Genomic DNA, 16,735 nt, shown 5'->3' with positions numbered 1-16,735 from the left:
TATTCTTCTCACTGCTACCTCTAATAAAAAATTTAAGATTACATTTTATAAACATTTTCAAATTTCCCTTTTTTTTGCTACTAGAACTGTGTGGAAGTGCTCTTTTTCTGGGCATCTTTTATTTAGTGTTATGCTATAAAGGCTCACATCATGAATTTATCAAGGAGATTCACTGCCATGATTGACCTCAGTTAATCCCTTATTTTAAAAAGGAAGGAAGGAAGGAAGGAAAGAAGAGAGTGGGGAGGAAGGGAGGAAGGTGTGTGCAAAAGAGAGAAAGAAACTATGAAAGAAAGAAAGAAAGAAAGAAAGAAAGAAAGAAAGAAAGAAAGAAAAGAAAGAAATGCTAATGAGGATAGCTATCCATGAAGCTCCTTATGGATAATGTATAACAAGAAAAGGGAAAAAAAATTAAGCGAATTTTTTGGGGAACAGCAATTTGGGAGCATAGAAAGGAGGAAAAGTGAAATATGATAAATAGAATTGTACAACAAATCAGGGTTATTGTTAACCAAAGTTGTTAACCAAGTCTGTCAATACAATCTAAAGAAAATCTTCAGTTACATAGGTAAGGATTGAGAAGACCTTAAATCAGATGTCATCAAGAGGAAACAACTTACTGCAATCCTTAATTCAGCATTAAATAATATTTCAGCCACCAATTGCCCTTGTGAAATGTACCAAGTGACTAGAACTATGTCTCTTGCCTAGAAATAGGTCAATTAAATAACTTGTTGCAAATGAATACATGATGTCTGATTTCATAAGCCATTTAATGCTTAATAACAGAAGCAAATCAATCAAGGGAAAAACTAGTTCAAATCTGTTGAAGCTTTAGATTTTATTTACTGCTTTATTTTTGAAATCTCAGCATTACAAATCAGAATTTTTCATTACTTTTTTCTTTTCTTCAGTCTCAAGTGCCAGTTTATTGAATTCATTGTATTGCATATGTAATTTTTAAAGTGCAAATTGTTTTACTTCACCGGCTTTTAAAAATGTTGATTGCACAGATAGAAGGTGCTGTGAATAAGAATTCATACCTGGGGGGCGCCTGGGTGGCACAGCGGTTAAGCGTCTGCCTTTGCTCAGGGCGTGATCCCGGTGTTCTGGGATCGAGCCCCACATCAGGCTCCTCTGCTGTGAGCCTGCTTCTTCCTCTCCCACTCCCCCCTGCTTGTGTTCCCTCTCTCGCTGGCTGTCTCTATCTCTGTCGAGTAAATAAATAAAATCTTTAAAAAAAAAAAAAAGAATTCATACCTGTGTACAAGTAGGCGTTTTTAAAAACTGTACATCCTTTTAGTTATGCACTCTCATACTTTAGGATTAATGAGGTGAAAGAGGAACTTTACCATTTAGAGTTTCCATAAACTTGCATTTACTGATCACCCAGAGTTTAAGCACAGTGATTTTAATAATACCACAACCCCACAACACAGCGGCTCCAAACCAGTCCTTTGCGTCATTTGGAACCTATCATCAATAACCCAGTTCAGAGCTTACTGTCATTTTAACTAAGATTCAGTAAAGTCCTTTTTATTTCTATAAAGTTGAAGAATAAGTGTTTCAAAGCATAAAATACAAGAAAAGTATAAATCGAAGGACTGAATGCTAGAGTTTCGTGGGGAGTTTCATCATGCACATATTCACGTTCCGCAGGGAGACTAATGGCGGCGCTACACAGAGACCACTATTCATCAAACTCCATCCCCTTTCCTTCGTGCACACACAGCTTTAGCACATTACCCAGATGCTCTTAGCGGGATCATGTGACTGAGTTCTGGCCAATGAAAACTGTGTACACCACGTGCAAGCTTGGCGCCTACAATTCGTCTTGAACAGGTCTCCTAGGTTCTGTCTTGTCTTTTGAGCATCAGATGCCCAGAATTCAAAGAAAGACTGAGTTTGGGGGGAATGGAAGAGGTACCCCGAGGGCGTATGTGGTATAGATTTCCTCCTCTCCTTCCCACTGCACTTGCACTGGATAGTGACTTGAGCAGGAAATGAACCTACATTGCACGAGGTCCCTGAGGTTTGGGGTTGTTTCTCATAGCAGTTAATAGACGATGTGTAATACAGTTGGTAAAAGGGAGGTAGTGCGTAGGAGAATGAGAAAGCAAATATCCTCGCTTTATAGTTTGCCACTAATGCTCTATTGCTGTGTGGAAATGAATATAGCAATAGCAAAGCCACGTGATGTGAGTGCCAGACACAAACAAAAAGTTACCAAACCAATAGATTAAAGTTCAAATATAGTTGAGTATTTTGGTATCATCTGGTTTTTTTTTTTCTTCAACCAAGTTCTGCATTTATGTGTCACATTTCCGCAAACATAGATAGCCGCTGACTTGCCCTTGGGGAATCAGTTGTTCATTTCTTCCACTCATGACATTTCCCCCTTGATTATGTAGCTTCATTATCCTGCATTCCTTTTCCAAGTTGCTCAAATTATTTTGTTTTTCATAAATTGTTGATAACCGCCTTTTTGAAATCAATGAATTTGCAAGGGGAGGGGGGAAGATAGAATCCATTATTTCAGCATAGAAATAAAAGCCAGTTTTTAAAAATTGTAATTTTTTATTGTTAAAAATTAATATTTCCTTCTGGGTTTTTTTCTACCAGATATTGCAGTATGTTATAACGCTATGGTAATCAAAACCGGAATGGTGATGATACTGCAACAGACAGATCAATGGATTGAAGTCAAAGACCCAGACGCATATTCAAGTATATATAAATGTCACTATTCTGTATACTAAATGTATACAAAAACATATATATGTATATATGTTTCTGAGCCTCCTGAGTGAACATCTCTTGTTCTCTATATTCTGTTTTATTCCCTTTTCTTTTCTACAGATCTATTTTAAAACCAAAGTGCTATAGCAAAGCCTCCGAAAAGGCTCCCAATGTTCCCCACCTCCCAGTTCACACCCTGGCCTCTTGGATCACTTGCTCTGGGGAAGGAGGCTGTAGTAGGAGAGGATGCTCCCAGCAGCCTTTGGAGAAGCCCTTGTGACTAGGAACGAGAACCCCAGCTGACAGCCAGCAAGTCAATGAGGACTGCCAACAAACATGTGAGTGAGCTTGGAAGGGGATCTTTCTGCAATTGAGCCTTCAGAGGACCGCAGTTCAAGTGACCGCTGACCCAGAACTGCTCAACTCTGCCACTCCCAGAGTCCCAACTCTCAGAAACCATGTGAGATAGTAAGTGTTTGTTGTTTTAAGCTGCTTTGCTAAGTTTTGGGGTAAGTCGTTGCGCAACAGATAATTAAAACACATAGTGTATAAATAAAATCAATAAAACCAACCCGGTCGATGACTAGTAAGTTAGATGCTTTGACGGGTTTTGACACTTCTGTTTCATCTTAATTGTTTGCCACAAAAGTAATCCCTTTGGGTAAAACATGCTAAGAACAGTTCCCAACAGGACTTTAGAAAAATTAACAATTAGCTTTGGGAACTAAAGTGTAACCACAGCATTATTTTCCATTTTATTAAACTCATTAAATGGTATTGCAGTGTATTTGTTTCTATTAAAAAACATGGTATTCGACTCTGGGAGAAAACCTCTTGCAAATTAGTCTGAAACTATCATTTCTTTCTAGCGATGTCTAATAATATAATAATTGCTTAGCAGAAGTTCCTAAGAGATGGACTGACTTTAACATATATTTAAGCATAATATTTCGACAAACAAGTTCTTTTGCGGTATTTGAAGATAGTTGTTCTCATGCACCTCCTCCTTTATATCTCTAAGATGGTTTGCAATCTCTGTCATTTAGTATACAGAATAGTGACATTTTCTTGGTCGAAACTCAAACTTCAGTAGAGTACCTATGTGAATTCTAACAACTTCTGAACTAGTGAAGCCCTACATAATGAAGATTTATCATGTGTAGGGGAACTGGAAAAGGCTAAAATCCCAAGTTATGAGTCAAGGCGGTAGTTCCAAGCAGCTCGTGTACTTGCCAGGATTACGCCATGAGCGTTCTCCATGCTCCACTAAGGTTGGAATTCAACTATTGGTACTAACTTGTCTCAATCTTGGCCACAGTGGTAATTTCATTTTCCTACTTGTTTTCCCTCAATGAGAATGACTAGCGGCAATTGATTTTTCCATGTAGAGAAAGAAGCAAATTGAATCCCTACTTCACAATCTAAAAAAAAGGAAAAAAATTCCACATGAATCAAGGGCTTACATACGAAAGGCAGAACTTTAAGACTTATTTTTTTAAAAGATTTTATTTTTTATTTATTTGAGAGATAGAGGGAGAGCGAGTGAAAGAGCACAAGTAGGGGGAGTGGTAGAGGGAGAGGGAAAAGCAGCCTCCCCACTGACCATCGAGCCGACATAGGACTCGATCGCAGGACCCTGGGATCATGACCTGAGCTGAAGGCAGATGCTTAACCAACTGAGCCACCAAGGCATCCAGAACTTTAAGAATTTTAAAAGCAAATGTAAAAATTATCTTTATGATCTTGGAAGAATTTCTTCATCAAAACAAAAAAAACTGCAAATTATAAAAGAAAAGATTAGAAAATTTACATCATGAACTATTCTCTCTCCTTTTTACTTTTAAATATTTTATTAGTAACAAGAATTTTTAGCGGGAGAGATGTGATTTAATACGTTTCATTATTTTTGCAATTTGGGTACAAAATTTGTTAATACAGAGTCAGGGATTGGGCTCCAAGACCAATTTGCATGTGTGTGTGTGTGTGTGTGTGTGTGTGTGTGTGTGTGTGATTCTTAGTTGTTATGACTGTCCTAGCCTTATTTTCCTCATTCATATTTTTCTCAATTATTTTCTTAATTATTGTTTTCTTTTTGTACCGTAGTATCTTTGTAAGTTACATCGAAACTGATAAAGTAGGGAATAAATAAATAAATTAGTTGAACACACCATCAGATTCAATTTATGCTCCCAACAAATAAGCATTTATAACTCAAGCCTTCAAAAGATTGTAACAATTTCATAATGAACAATGGATAATTTATGGAAACTTTATGACAGCAGTGAACACAATTATGGGTAAATTGTCTCCAACAAACAAAATTGTGGAATATCCGAATTCCCTATAATCTCAGAAACAGAATACCAAAGCTATCAGTAAGAGATAATATTTTCTGGTCATCTAAAGATTCAATTTGTCAGGTTATCTCATTAATTTTATCAGGTTGTGTCTTCTATTGCATTTGCTAAATGGAAGAGTACCTACTCAGACTTTTCCTGAGGTTTCCGTAAGCCTTCTCAGAATCCCAGGAAGGATAAGGGACCAGCTTTTGTTCTTCACGATTCAATTTTGTTATATGATGCAGAAGTTGCAAAGCTTTCATCAACAATTACTGACTACTTTCATTGTCATCCCCAGGTGGGAGTTCTGAAAGACTGTTTGAAATTCGTTCGAGTAACAGAGGAGAGTGCACAGAGCAGCCTTCTGTATTAAACAAAGAATAAGAGAAAAATATTCACTTCCATCCAAGGTGCAAGCAACAGAGCATCAACACAAACAAAGCAGGCATAAGCCAGAAAGCCTTCAGGAAACCCATGGAAGGAAGATCAAAATCAGATTCTTTAGAAGGTGAGTAGTATAAAGAAAATGCAGTGTTATTTGCAAAAGAATTTTTATAAAAGAAAGACAAGTCTGAATAGACTATTATTAGCAAGACACTTCTTCACCAACTGAGTTTCAGACAGTGGTTCAAGTTGTAAGGACTCCGGTGGTCCCACAGGCGACGCTGAGCAGGAGAGTTCACAAAAATATTCTGCTGCTGGCATATTCAGACCCAAATCATCCTCAGTCAGTAAATTCCTAAAACCTAATTTATTGAAGAATCATGAGAATCTCATGCTTTTTTTTCTAAAAAAAATTGAGATGGATTATGGATGAAAGTATAGTAGAAAAAATCCACAGATTGCTTAATAATCACTTGTTGTACTTAACTAATGTCATTATGGCAGTTGAGCAAATTCTAACCCCAGGGTGAAAAGCCCACATCATTCCAGACTCATTCATACTTCTCAGAGGCCTAAGTATTTTATATCAATATCACTCTAGTTTAAATGTATAAAATGATTTACTTCTTTGACACTAAAAAAGTGAAATGTCTAATTAGAGAATATATTCAAGATTTATGATGACACCTGACAGATAATACAAGGACTTCCTAAACTTAATGCACTATTATAAATTGTACCAATTGATCATATTAGCATAAATGTCAAAGTAAGATTCTGAATACCTGAAAGGAATATTACTTTGGGAGGGAAGAATATAATCAGTAAATAGTACTCCTGTGATCACCGTTACGGTGGCTTGCATATTCCGGGCCATCTGTCTTTCACAACACGTGGTAGGGTTGTATTTCCCTGTGTGCTCGGGATTAGGTGTGGCAAGTAATTTCTCCGGCTGGGGAAAGTGAAAGAGGCAGTGTCTCCTTCAGCACATCCGTTTTTCCCTCTGGCTTTGTGATTGACCGTATTTAAGACGGCAGCTGCTCAGACAGCTGGGACGCCTGCGAGATTATCAAAGGCAGGGTCCAACTTCCAACCGGCAATAGAAATAGAGCAGAAACAAGAAGTAAACTTTATGCTCTCAGCCACTAAGATTTTGGAGTCTGTCACTGTGTCGCAACCTAACCAATCTTGCTACGATACCATATACAAAAGTATACAAAAGCATCATTATCAAGAGTGAAATAAAGAGGGTTTTGGCCTTTATTCTGTTTGAAGAACCAGTAGGAATTGTTAGGAGAAGGTATTCCAAATTGTGTCAATTTGTTGGAAAATAACAAAGAGGTGGCAGGTGGAGTAGGGGGGTAGATGGTGCGTATTATGAGACACAATTGAAGGGGAAAAAGTAGCCATGTCAGGCAGGCTGTCATGCGTTCTTCTGCATTTATTTATATTAAATGAATAGGAAAAAAATATTAAGAGTTTATTTTTGAAAGGAATTGATTCCCATACCTTTTGGGCTCTGGTATTTATCCTCCTGATAGAAATGAGCCAGGGTAGCAATTTGGGGGTCTATTTATTTATTTATGGTTGTCAAACGATCCTTTATTGAAATATTTTCCTTCGTAGTTCTTAACTGCTTGGGCATTTCGCTGCACCACTGTTGATGTCATCTATGATGTCATGAGGGTGGTGCCCATCAACATTACAGCCCACAGACTGGGCAGCCCCCAGGATCTCTTCAATAATTCCAGAGAGTTCTCTGGCTAAAGATTGGTGTCACATCTGTCAGGCAATATTGACAATCTCATCAAAAGTGATGCTTCCACCGTGCTTAATGTTTTTCTGCTTTTTAAAAAAAGATTTTATTTATTTATTTGAGAGAGAGAGAGTGAGAGAGAGTATGACTGGGGTGAGGTGCAGAGGGAGAAGCAGACTCCCCGCCAAGCAGCGAGCCCAAGGCGGGGCTCGATCCCAGAATCCTGGGATCCTAACCTGAGCTAAAGGCAACGCTTAACCCATTGAGCCACCCAGGTGCCCTAGCACTTATTTATTTTTAAAACTCAAACCATATGGTAGATACCATTGACTTGAAAGTTTTTTATTATGTTAATTTTATGAAGGAAGGAACCTTATAATCTTGTTCAAAGCTCTGTCCCAAGTATCTAGAATAGTACACATAATAAATAGACTTAAAATAAATATTTTTTGAATGAATGAATGAATGAATGAATGAATGAATCTATATTTTTGCTAGCAGTTTTCATGAACTGCAGGGTCAGTGTTAGTTAACAGTCTGAAGTGGCTCTCCCAAAACCCAAATGCCGTTTTAAACGTCAAGCAAAGAAGTAAAAGTATCCTCCACTTTCTGAAAGTTCAGGAAATACCCACATTTTTTTTAATGAAATACCTACATTAATAATACCGGACCTGTTTTCACTAACTGAAAGAAATCCGAAGAGGATCTGGCTTTTACAAAAAAGGCAGAAAGCGGAAACGGCGTTGGCCATTTGTTTTGCAGGGAGCTGTTACAGAGGCAGCGAGCACCCCGAGCAGGGAGAGTGGCCCCCGGCCCCGCCGAGTCCTGCCCTGGGATCGACACTCCGCACGGCAGCATCAAGCCACAATAGCTTTGACCGTGTCTGTGAGCATCTGGGTTTTATCTCGATTTATTTTGGGCATACACTGGCAGTGTGTGTCCTAAGGAATCAGAAAAGCTTAAGAAAGATTATGTTTTGGATCTGGGGATGCTCAAAAAAAATTTTTCCATGTAAATTAATGGTAATTACTTCTCCAATTTCCATCATTTCAGATAATAAAAGGCTTCAGGGGTACACCCTACTTTTGGATAGCAGAGGAGCCTGTATCATGTCTAGGACAAACGAAGACCATGATTCATCCTACTCTTCTTAACCTTCTGGAGTATAACATTGAGTTAAATTCGAGTATCTCACACCAAGACAACGTTAGTAAACTCAACTGCAGTGTTGCCCTAACTTCTTATACCATGGTGACCCCAGAAAATGATAACATTTGTAGAATACAGGTGAGGGGAAAACCCTTGCTGGGCCACCCTCAGGGCTGAGGGACTAAGACACTGTCAAGAACTAACCTATTTTCTTAGAGAATCTTTAATTTCTAACCCAAGTTGCTGTTCAAACACTGATAATGAGAGAATATTTACGTGACAAGGGAAAGAGACTTTTTTAATGTTACAGATCACCCCCATACGCGGAAGAGAACATAAAAACAAAGATGGTGCTTCTCTGACCTACACACCAAGGCCATGGCACCCACAGGAAATGATAATCTTCTGGCACGCTTGTCATACACGGTTCGCACAGCTCTGCTCGGAAAAACTGGGATGGAAGGAGAGGACTTGACGCCACAGTATTAATAATTATACTCTCCACAACGCATTAAGTACCTCCAATAAAAGGCACTGCGTACATTAGTTTATTAAACCCACTTAGCCACCACATGGGATGCGTGTTCTTTCTTCTCCTTTCTGTTAAGGAAATTGATAGAGACATTTAATGTCGTATTCACGTCCTTGTAAGTGGTAAGTGTCAGAGCCAGGTTTTGAATCTAGGACCCCAAATCCCATGTTCTTTTCTCTGCAAACAGCAAGACACAAGGAGCTTGCATGTACATAACTGTCTTCAAATGTTCATGGACCCTTAGGTGGCAGAGAGAATAGAAATTTCAACTCTAAGAGGTCAAGCTAGTACCTATGAGAGGAATCACGAAGAAAGACAGGCTTTACCTCAGAATAAGGAAGAAATCTCGTGAAGGTAGAACTTCTCACCTCAGATGGTATTTAGCAAGTGATTACTTCTTAGATAATTTTGCAGGAGACTCCTGCTTGGATGACCTCTACTTTTGTCCAACTTCAAGAGGATGATATTATGGTAAGTAAAAAGCATGAGAAGATTCTGTTACAAATATCGTTCCTCTTACGTGAACTTTCTATGGAGGGATTTGTATTTTAGGCTAACTACATATGGATCAAGAGCTCAGATGAGCTCATTTGGGCTCTTGATCCAAGAGAGAAGGATCAATAATTCTCCAAAGAGCTTACAAGTACCTTTCTCCGAAGACTGCCCTGTTATTCGGGAGCTTTCAGGCCTGGTCAAAAATACATTCATTCTGAAAAATCAAAATACAGTCTGAAACCTCCCCCACTGGCAGGATTGAATAGAGCGAAGAGGATCTTTACCTTCCGCAAGCCTTCCCAAAGAAGTGAATGGACATTGATTAACAGGACGTCTTGAAATCCATAGATTGTCCTACTTTGAGGAATGGTTTAAGTAATTTTTCATGTGATCTCGTTGATATGAATAAAAGAACTGTATTCATTTTCAGATTTTCTCCTATTTTTTAAAAGATTTTATTTATTTATTTGAGAGAGAGTGATCGAGAGAGAGAGAGCAAGAGAGAGCATGAACAGGGGGCAGGGGCAGGGGCAGAGGGAGAAACAGGCTCCCCAGTGAGCAGGGAGCCTGACGCAGGGCTCCACCCCAGGACCCTGAGGTCATGACCTGAGCAGAAGGCAGATGCTTAAGAACTGAGCCATCCAGGCACCCCTCTCCTTTTTTTTTTAACCCCCTTTTTAGAGGGAATAATATCTTTGTCATTTCCCCACCATCTCTTTCCATAAACACACTTCCAGTTTTTGCTTTAGAATAGTAACTACTCTAATAAATCAAGGGTTCTCTAAGAAGAATATCTTTATCCTTGAGAGAGCACACGAGGATTAAAATAAACTATTTGCCACGGACCGGTGTAGAGAACATGGAGGGCCAGACAGCATCCCTTCTCTGTGCCTTTGTCCCATCTCGCCCTCCTCTTGACTTTCTTTAGGTTAGGACGATCGGTGCCCCATTGAACCTCCAGTCCCACAAAGAGTCTGAAATGATTTAGGAACTGCAGATGTTATCCGCTTGATTCTTCATTGTCCCAAACCGCAGGTGATTAAGAGACAAATCTGAACCATGCCCAGGAAGGAAATTCTAAATAGGAATGCGACTGTTCAACCACTCGCAAATGGTTTTCCTTGGCTAAAGGTATCCCTCCTTACAAGGAAGAAAGAGTGATGGAAGGCAGAGGGAATGTCCAGTGGATCTGGATTCCAGACAATTTCGTCATTAATAGCAGTTGTTAACCATTTGTTAAATGAAGGTGAGCACAAAAATATCAATAAAATTTGCCAAACGATGTCTACCTAGATAAAATATCTGTATAATTTATTTCCTGTCCTGTTCTTCTTACTATTTTTAAAAAGTCAGGCACATAGTAGGTGATCAAAAAATGATTGTTGAATAAAAAATGATGTAGTGTGATTGGGAGATAATGGTAGAGATCACTGTAATTGAACAGGTAACTAGGATTTCACAACCCTTGATATCCATACTTGTGATAACTGCCTGGTTAGAACTGAAAGTCCTTTTTGTTTAGCAGATCCATTAGTAAGGATCCAAGACAAATGCAAAATACCTAATTTCGCTTCAAAACAATAGGGCCAGTGATCATGTCTTCTTTTTTAAAACGAATTATTTATTTATTTTAAAGAGAGAGAGAAGGAGAGAGAGAGAGCAGGGGAAGGGGCAGAGGGAGAGGGAGAGAGATAATCTTAAGCAAACTCCCTGCTGAGCACGGAGCCCAAGACGGGGCTTGATCTCCTGATCCTAAGATCATGACCTGAGTTGAAGTCAAGAGTCCAACGCTTAACCGACTGAGCCACCCAGGCACCCTGACCATTTCTTCTTTCGTGAGCCCAGAAACTAACAGAGTGTTTAAGAGCATACATATTCGTGATTCAGACTGCTGGAATCAGCGCCATCACTTATTAGCTTTATCACGTTTCGCAAGTTTCTTGTCTAGGTTCCCTCATCTCTAAACTGGGGATAACTCAGAGGGCTATTAGGATTGAATGGGATAAATCTTGTAAAGTACTTAGCATAGTGTCTGACATATAGTAAATATTAAATGAATTTAACCATTATTATTATCATTAATCTCTCAGTATAAAGAATAAAAGGAAATATAGGAAAGTATAACACTAATAAATAAAAAGGTAATTTGGCTGGCAATTAAATTTTAGGGGATTTTAGATTACTGTATATTATTTTTCTATATTTGTACATGCTTCATTACTTATGGGAAAATAAACTATCAAACCCTACCACTCTATAGAAATGTATACAAAATGGTTGAATGCTTTGTAAAGTATTATCAAATCTAGGGCTATTGAATTCTTTTCTCCTTCAAAGAAACTTTTATGTTTTAAACACATATACTATCTCTAGAAAGTATAGTCAGAGGCACCTGGCTGGCTCATTCGGTAGAGCATACGACTCTTGATCTCGGGGTTGTGAGTTCGAGCCCCACGTTGAGTGTAGAGATGACTTAAAAAAAGAAAGAAAGAAAGAAAGTGCAGTCACTATCTTTTATTCGGTACCAGAACCTTTGTTATTCTGAAGTCTGGGGACAGAGGGTCATTGAAGTTTGTAAATGCATGGACAAGTCCTTCTAAGAAAGCATGGGCAGAGTTCAGAATATTATCTTAGAAGGTAAAGAACACTGTGTAAATAGAGTTACAAATCTCTTTGTATAGAGCTGACAATTCAGTACCTTAATAATCTTACGGACACTAAAGTTACTCAAGTTTAAGACAATCTCTGATGAATTAGTTCAATTACTATGATGTGGGCCAGAGAGCAAGGTTACATATATCCTCATGGAGAGCGAGATATTTTATATTAGTTTCCAGACTCTTTCAGTTAGCTTTCCACTGGGTTTTTTGGTGTGTTTTTTTTTAAACAATATTTATATTTAACTTCTTGTTCACCTTCCTTACTACTTGTTTTGTTTTTATGCCTTCAGGTGCCCATGAATTATTTATGCACCCATATGATTTTCTTTCTACATCTCCTTGCTATGTTTTAAGTGAAAAGTTATGAAGGAATATTAAATAAGATGAGAGCAAAGCCAAGGGAAATGCAATATAGTTCTGTGTGTGTACTGATGATGCCAGTCGTCAAGTATTACTGGACTCAGCTGAAAAAAACAAATATGTAACTGCCTTCACCAGTTGCTCATTTTAGATCACCCTAAGGCAAGATTATTTCCTAGAAGACATCATTTTGCAATATAACCGTCTCTCACCTCTAAATCTCCCTAGCCCCCACTCCAAGTACTAGGTAATTTTACTAAATCATAACACATTTTGTTAGCAGTACGGGGAAAGGGACTAAATGAACGTTGGATCACCTATTATGCCAGCGGGTAAATTACAAAGTTCCATTTCTCTGGATCAAATGCATTTGGAAATCAAACCCTGCAGTAGCTACAAAAAAAGCAGACATTGCTAGACTCATATTTTACATTCACTTTAAGTCATAAATCTTTAGAGTGTCACTTAAGTCCAAAGATACAATTATATATCTTTCCAGGCTGTTCACAGAGAGTAGAGGAATTTGCCACCCTTGCACCGTCCTATCCTAACAATTCGTATCCTTCGCGGGTCTTTTGCCGAGATCCTTCTCTCCCTTAATCTTCTCCCAAAGCCATAACACTCATGCATTTTTCTATGATGGAAAGACAGTTTTAGTTTGAAATCCCCAACTTTGCATTTACATCTTCAAAATCTCCTCTCTGGGACACCTGGGTGGCTCAGTCGTTAAGCGTCTGCCTTCGGCTCAGGGCGTGATCCCGGCATTCTGGAAATCGAGCCCCACATCAGGCTTGCCGGCTGGGAGCCTGCTTCTTCCTCTCCCACTCCCCCTGCTTGTGTTCCCTCTCTCGCTGGTTCTCTCTCTGTGTCAAATAAATAAATAAAGTCTTAAAAAAAAAAAACCAAAAAAACAAAAAAGCAAAACAAAATCTCCTCTCTGTAGGGAGTTAGCCCCTTTCTTGGCTTTCAAGTTAAAAAAAAAAAAAAAAGGAAACAGCGCCTCAAGTCTAACTTGATCTGATGTGTCTTTCTATCACCGACACCTGTTTCTTTCTTCTATCCTCACAGTCGGCCATACGATTTCTGTGTTAAAAATTATACCTCATCCATCACAGAGGTAGAGATCAGAAAAGTGCCTATCAAAACTGTTGTGGAAGAAGCCGTCTGCTGACTTTCACCTGGCTTTCCAAGAAGGTGCTAAGTAATATATTTTAGTGGCTTGCGGCTTTGGAAAGCAAGATCATAGGGCGTTAAGTCAACTACAACACAGAATAGATGTTTTTTTCCCTCTAATGCCTAAACCTGCTCCAATGTATCTACTGGAATCTTTTATTTCCTTTTCTTTGGCAATGGAAGAAAACATGCTGTCACGTAAAAATCACCTCTAAAACAACTGTGCGGCAATGGGGTTAGAGTCGTGTGTTTGGAGTCTAAAAAGCAAGCGTGGCCTTGCTGTGTGATTTTTAACAATTCTTTTATTCTCTTGGTGTCTTGTGAGTTGATTTCTCTTTCTGTAAAATATACACTGCCTTTTATCTACTACAGGAAGAAGAGAAAAAAAAAATCTTGGGGAACTCTCAGCCTAATGTTTCCTTCTATGAGAATTTTAAGGTTTGGTTTTGTTTTGTTTTGTTTTGTTTTTTAAGGATCACAAGTTCATTTACTTCCAGATATCAGCTGTGTTGTAACTTCATGTGTGCAGTCCCTGTGCATTCACTATTTTAGCTACTGACATCATTCCATATTATTTTTTGTGGCCCAAATTAAAACAAAAAAAAAGATCCTGAATTACCACTGCAGGCCTTTATGTTTCTCCTAAATGTAATACCTCTATTAAGCAGTTTATTTTAACTTCCTTCTTTTCCAGATTGTTCACGTTGGAAGGTATACTTTCTAAACTCCCCTCTAGTAATGCTAAAATGGACTAGACTCGATACATCTTTCTGGGTATAGATTTTCAAAACTCCTATTGATCCACCGTGCTTTCCTGTTAAAGAAAGAATTGAAACATCAGCTCTAAAACAAAATAACTTCCGCGGAGTTGAAGGAGGCCAGCCAGCCTCTGGGTGGTTTTGATACCAGACCCCACGGGTCTGTGGCCCTATGGTGCCCAGTGGTCAGAGGGAAGGCATTTTGTGTCCCTCTAGGGATGGACGGAAGAAGAGAACTGAAAGTCGATTGTGTGTTGATCTCACAGCTATATCCTGATACATATCTTTTTAATACTGTGATGGGAATGAGCTCCTCTGTGTTACCAACAAAGAGTTTTTTGCCTTTGACAACCGAGGCTCTACGGTTAGATCCCATAAACCTCCACCTCAATCAGTAGGGATCAAAATATGTGTGTAAATTTTCTGCATAAGTTCAGTTTAAACACATTCAGATAAGGACCAGCATGTTTAGAGAAAGCTCAAGAATATGAAAAGCTTTTTCCAAGCTGCCTGCCAGGTATATAGGGGTGGGATGAGGTGAGCAGACCGGGTAAGAAAGTGGCTCACTTCCGCTTCCAGGGGCCCCATTCTTCATGACTTCTCAGCCGCCATGTTCCAGTCATTTCATGGGCCACGAGGTTGGGCTGGACGCAGGTTTGGCCACATAAGTAGTGTTGGGGGCAGGCTTTTGCGGAGGTGCAAAGGGTGCGTAGTGGCTACCGAGGCAAACCCTCTTCCCTAACAAAAAATCATCCATGCCGCTTTCTTCTCTTTTCAAGATTTTTGTGTGATTGCTCATGGATTGACTGCATGATTTTCTTTGTTGTTTTCTTTTGTTTTCCTAACTTTTGACCTTCAGAGCTCAACCAGCTGGTCTCAGCTGTACAACATCAGGAGATTATTCCCACTGCGTTGTGTGCGTGTTCAAAAATGTTTTACAACCGAAGTGCATGCGCACTTGGCAGAAGTAATAGTCTCATTGTACGTTTGTGTTAAGTTTTGGGATACAACCGTAAATGCGAAACAGGTGCTGAGAAGAGCCTACGGCAATGATAGCAGGGATGACACATCAGTGGTTGTCATAATGACTGAACAATTAAGGGTTAGCTGAAAATCTTGCTACGCTCAGGAGACTGCTCAGTACCGTCAGCCCTTTCAAGCGCAACAATTCAGCCGACTTGCCCTGCCACGTTGTCGCTCAGCCCTGGAAACGCCCTTTGGATTGCTGTTTCCTCGTCTCCCGGCGGACTCATTTACCGAATGACATGATTATGTGACTGGTGGGTTACGACTTGCCTTCCGTGAAGAGGTTTCTTTTTATGTGTTTTCTATTAAATGCCCTTTGCCCCCAGCTTCCGCCGTGAACAAAAGTGAACATTCTGGTAAACTACAATCAAGTCTCAGATGTCTTTATTTCATCAAGTTAAATTGATGTGTACTTCTTTTTCTTATTGGCACTGAAAACCAATTTGGGGGGAAGTCGACAAAACATCCTCAAGAGAGTTGAAAATCCTTTCACGGACTTCCAATGCTAACCAAATTTTTACTGATATCAGGTGATAGAACGGTAGACACTAAGTCTGATTTCTTCTTCCAAAAGCTGAAATTCCAGTTCACCTGTATTGTCTCTAAAAAATTCGTCCTGGATAAGATTGCAATTGCACGTGTACTATTTCCGCTTTTGTTTAAAGGCTGTAATTAAGCCTTTTGTTTGTTCCAACTGCAAGTCATTCCTGGCACTGGATAAAGGCTAAGATGTTGCTTCTGCCCATTCTTCCCACAATAAAAGTGGAGTTAACAGCAGAATGATTACTAGCTTTTCTAATGCGAATTATAATACACATGACAAAACAAATTCGCCTTAATATAAAATGGAATGTAGAATTTTATTTCATCAGCCACCTGTCAAGTGAACCCACTTATGAATTCTAAAATAATATTAATCTTTGCAAAAATGTATCTTTCTATTTTCATTCTCAAAAAAACACGTCAAATTTCAAATGACATGCCCATTCTTGGGTTTATGAATACTTTTACTTTTTAAAAGCAATTAACAGGGGTGCCTGGGTGGCTCAGCGGTTAAGCGTCCAACTGTTGTTTTTGGCTCAGGTCATGATCTCAGGGTCGTGAGATCGAGCCCAGTGTCCAACTCCCCACGCGGCATGGAACTGGACTTAAGATTTGCTCTTTCCCTCCCCCTCTGCCTCTACCCAAACCACCGCCTGCACGTGCACTCTTTCTCTCTAAAAAATAAAAAAAATTAAAAAAAGAACCAATTAGCAGAGTATGTTAAAGTATTACGTTATTTCTTCCAGTCTGACTTTTTAAGGTTAAATTCAGCATGTTTTAGAACTAGGTGCTGGAAGAAACACCCTTCTTTCTGGTTCCTC

At 39.1% G+C, this 16,735-nt stretch overlaps 1 long non-coding RNA gene across 1 annotated transcript in view; it reads left to right on the top strand.

The window, feature by feature from the left end:
• LOC123793586 (uncharacterized) overlaps positions 1 to 16,255 on the top strand; it is a 33,993-nt gene extending 17,738 nt beyond the window's left edge. The window contains exons 3-7 of the long non-coding RNA XR_006780029.2: positions 2,623 to 2,727; positions 2,860 to 3,207; positions 5,377 to 5,586; positions 7,981 to 8,103; positions 8,272 to 16,255. This is a non-coding gene — a long non-coding RNA (uncharacterized LOC123793586). The remainder of the gene's footprint in view (positions 1 to 2,622; positions 2,728 to 2,859; positions 3,208 to 5,376; positions 5,587 to 7,980; positions 8,104 to 8,271) is intronic.
• Positions 16,256 to 16,735: the final 480 nt, after the last annotated feature.

The sequence above is a fragment of the Ursus americanus genome, chromosome 13 (assembly GCF_024610735.1).
Source record: "Ursus americanus isolate L20-20 chromosome 13, mUrsAme1.1.p, whole genome shotgun sequence".
NCBI classification, from domain to species: domain Eukaryota; kingdom Metazoa; phylum Chordata; class Mammalia; order Carnivora; family Ursidae; genus Ursus; species Ursus americanus.
Note: the sequence above shows the minus strand (reverse complement) of the source record. Positions and strands in the feature narration are given on the sequence as shown.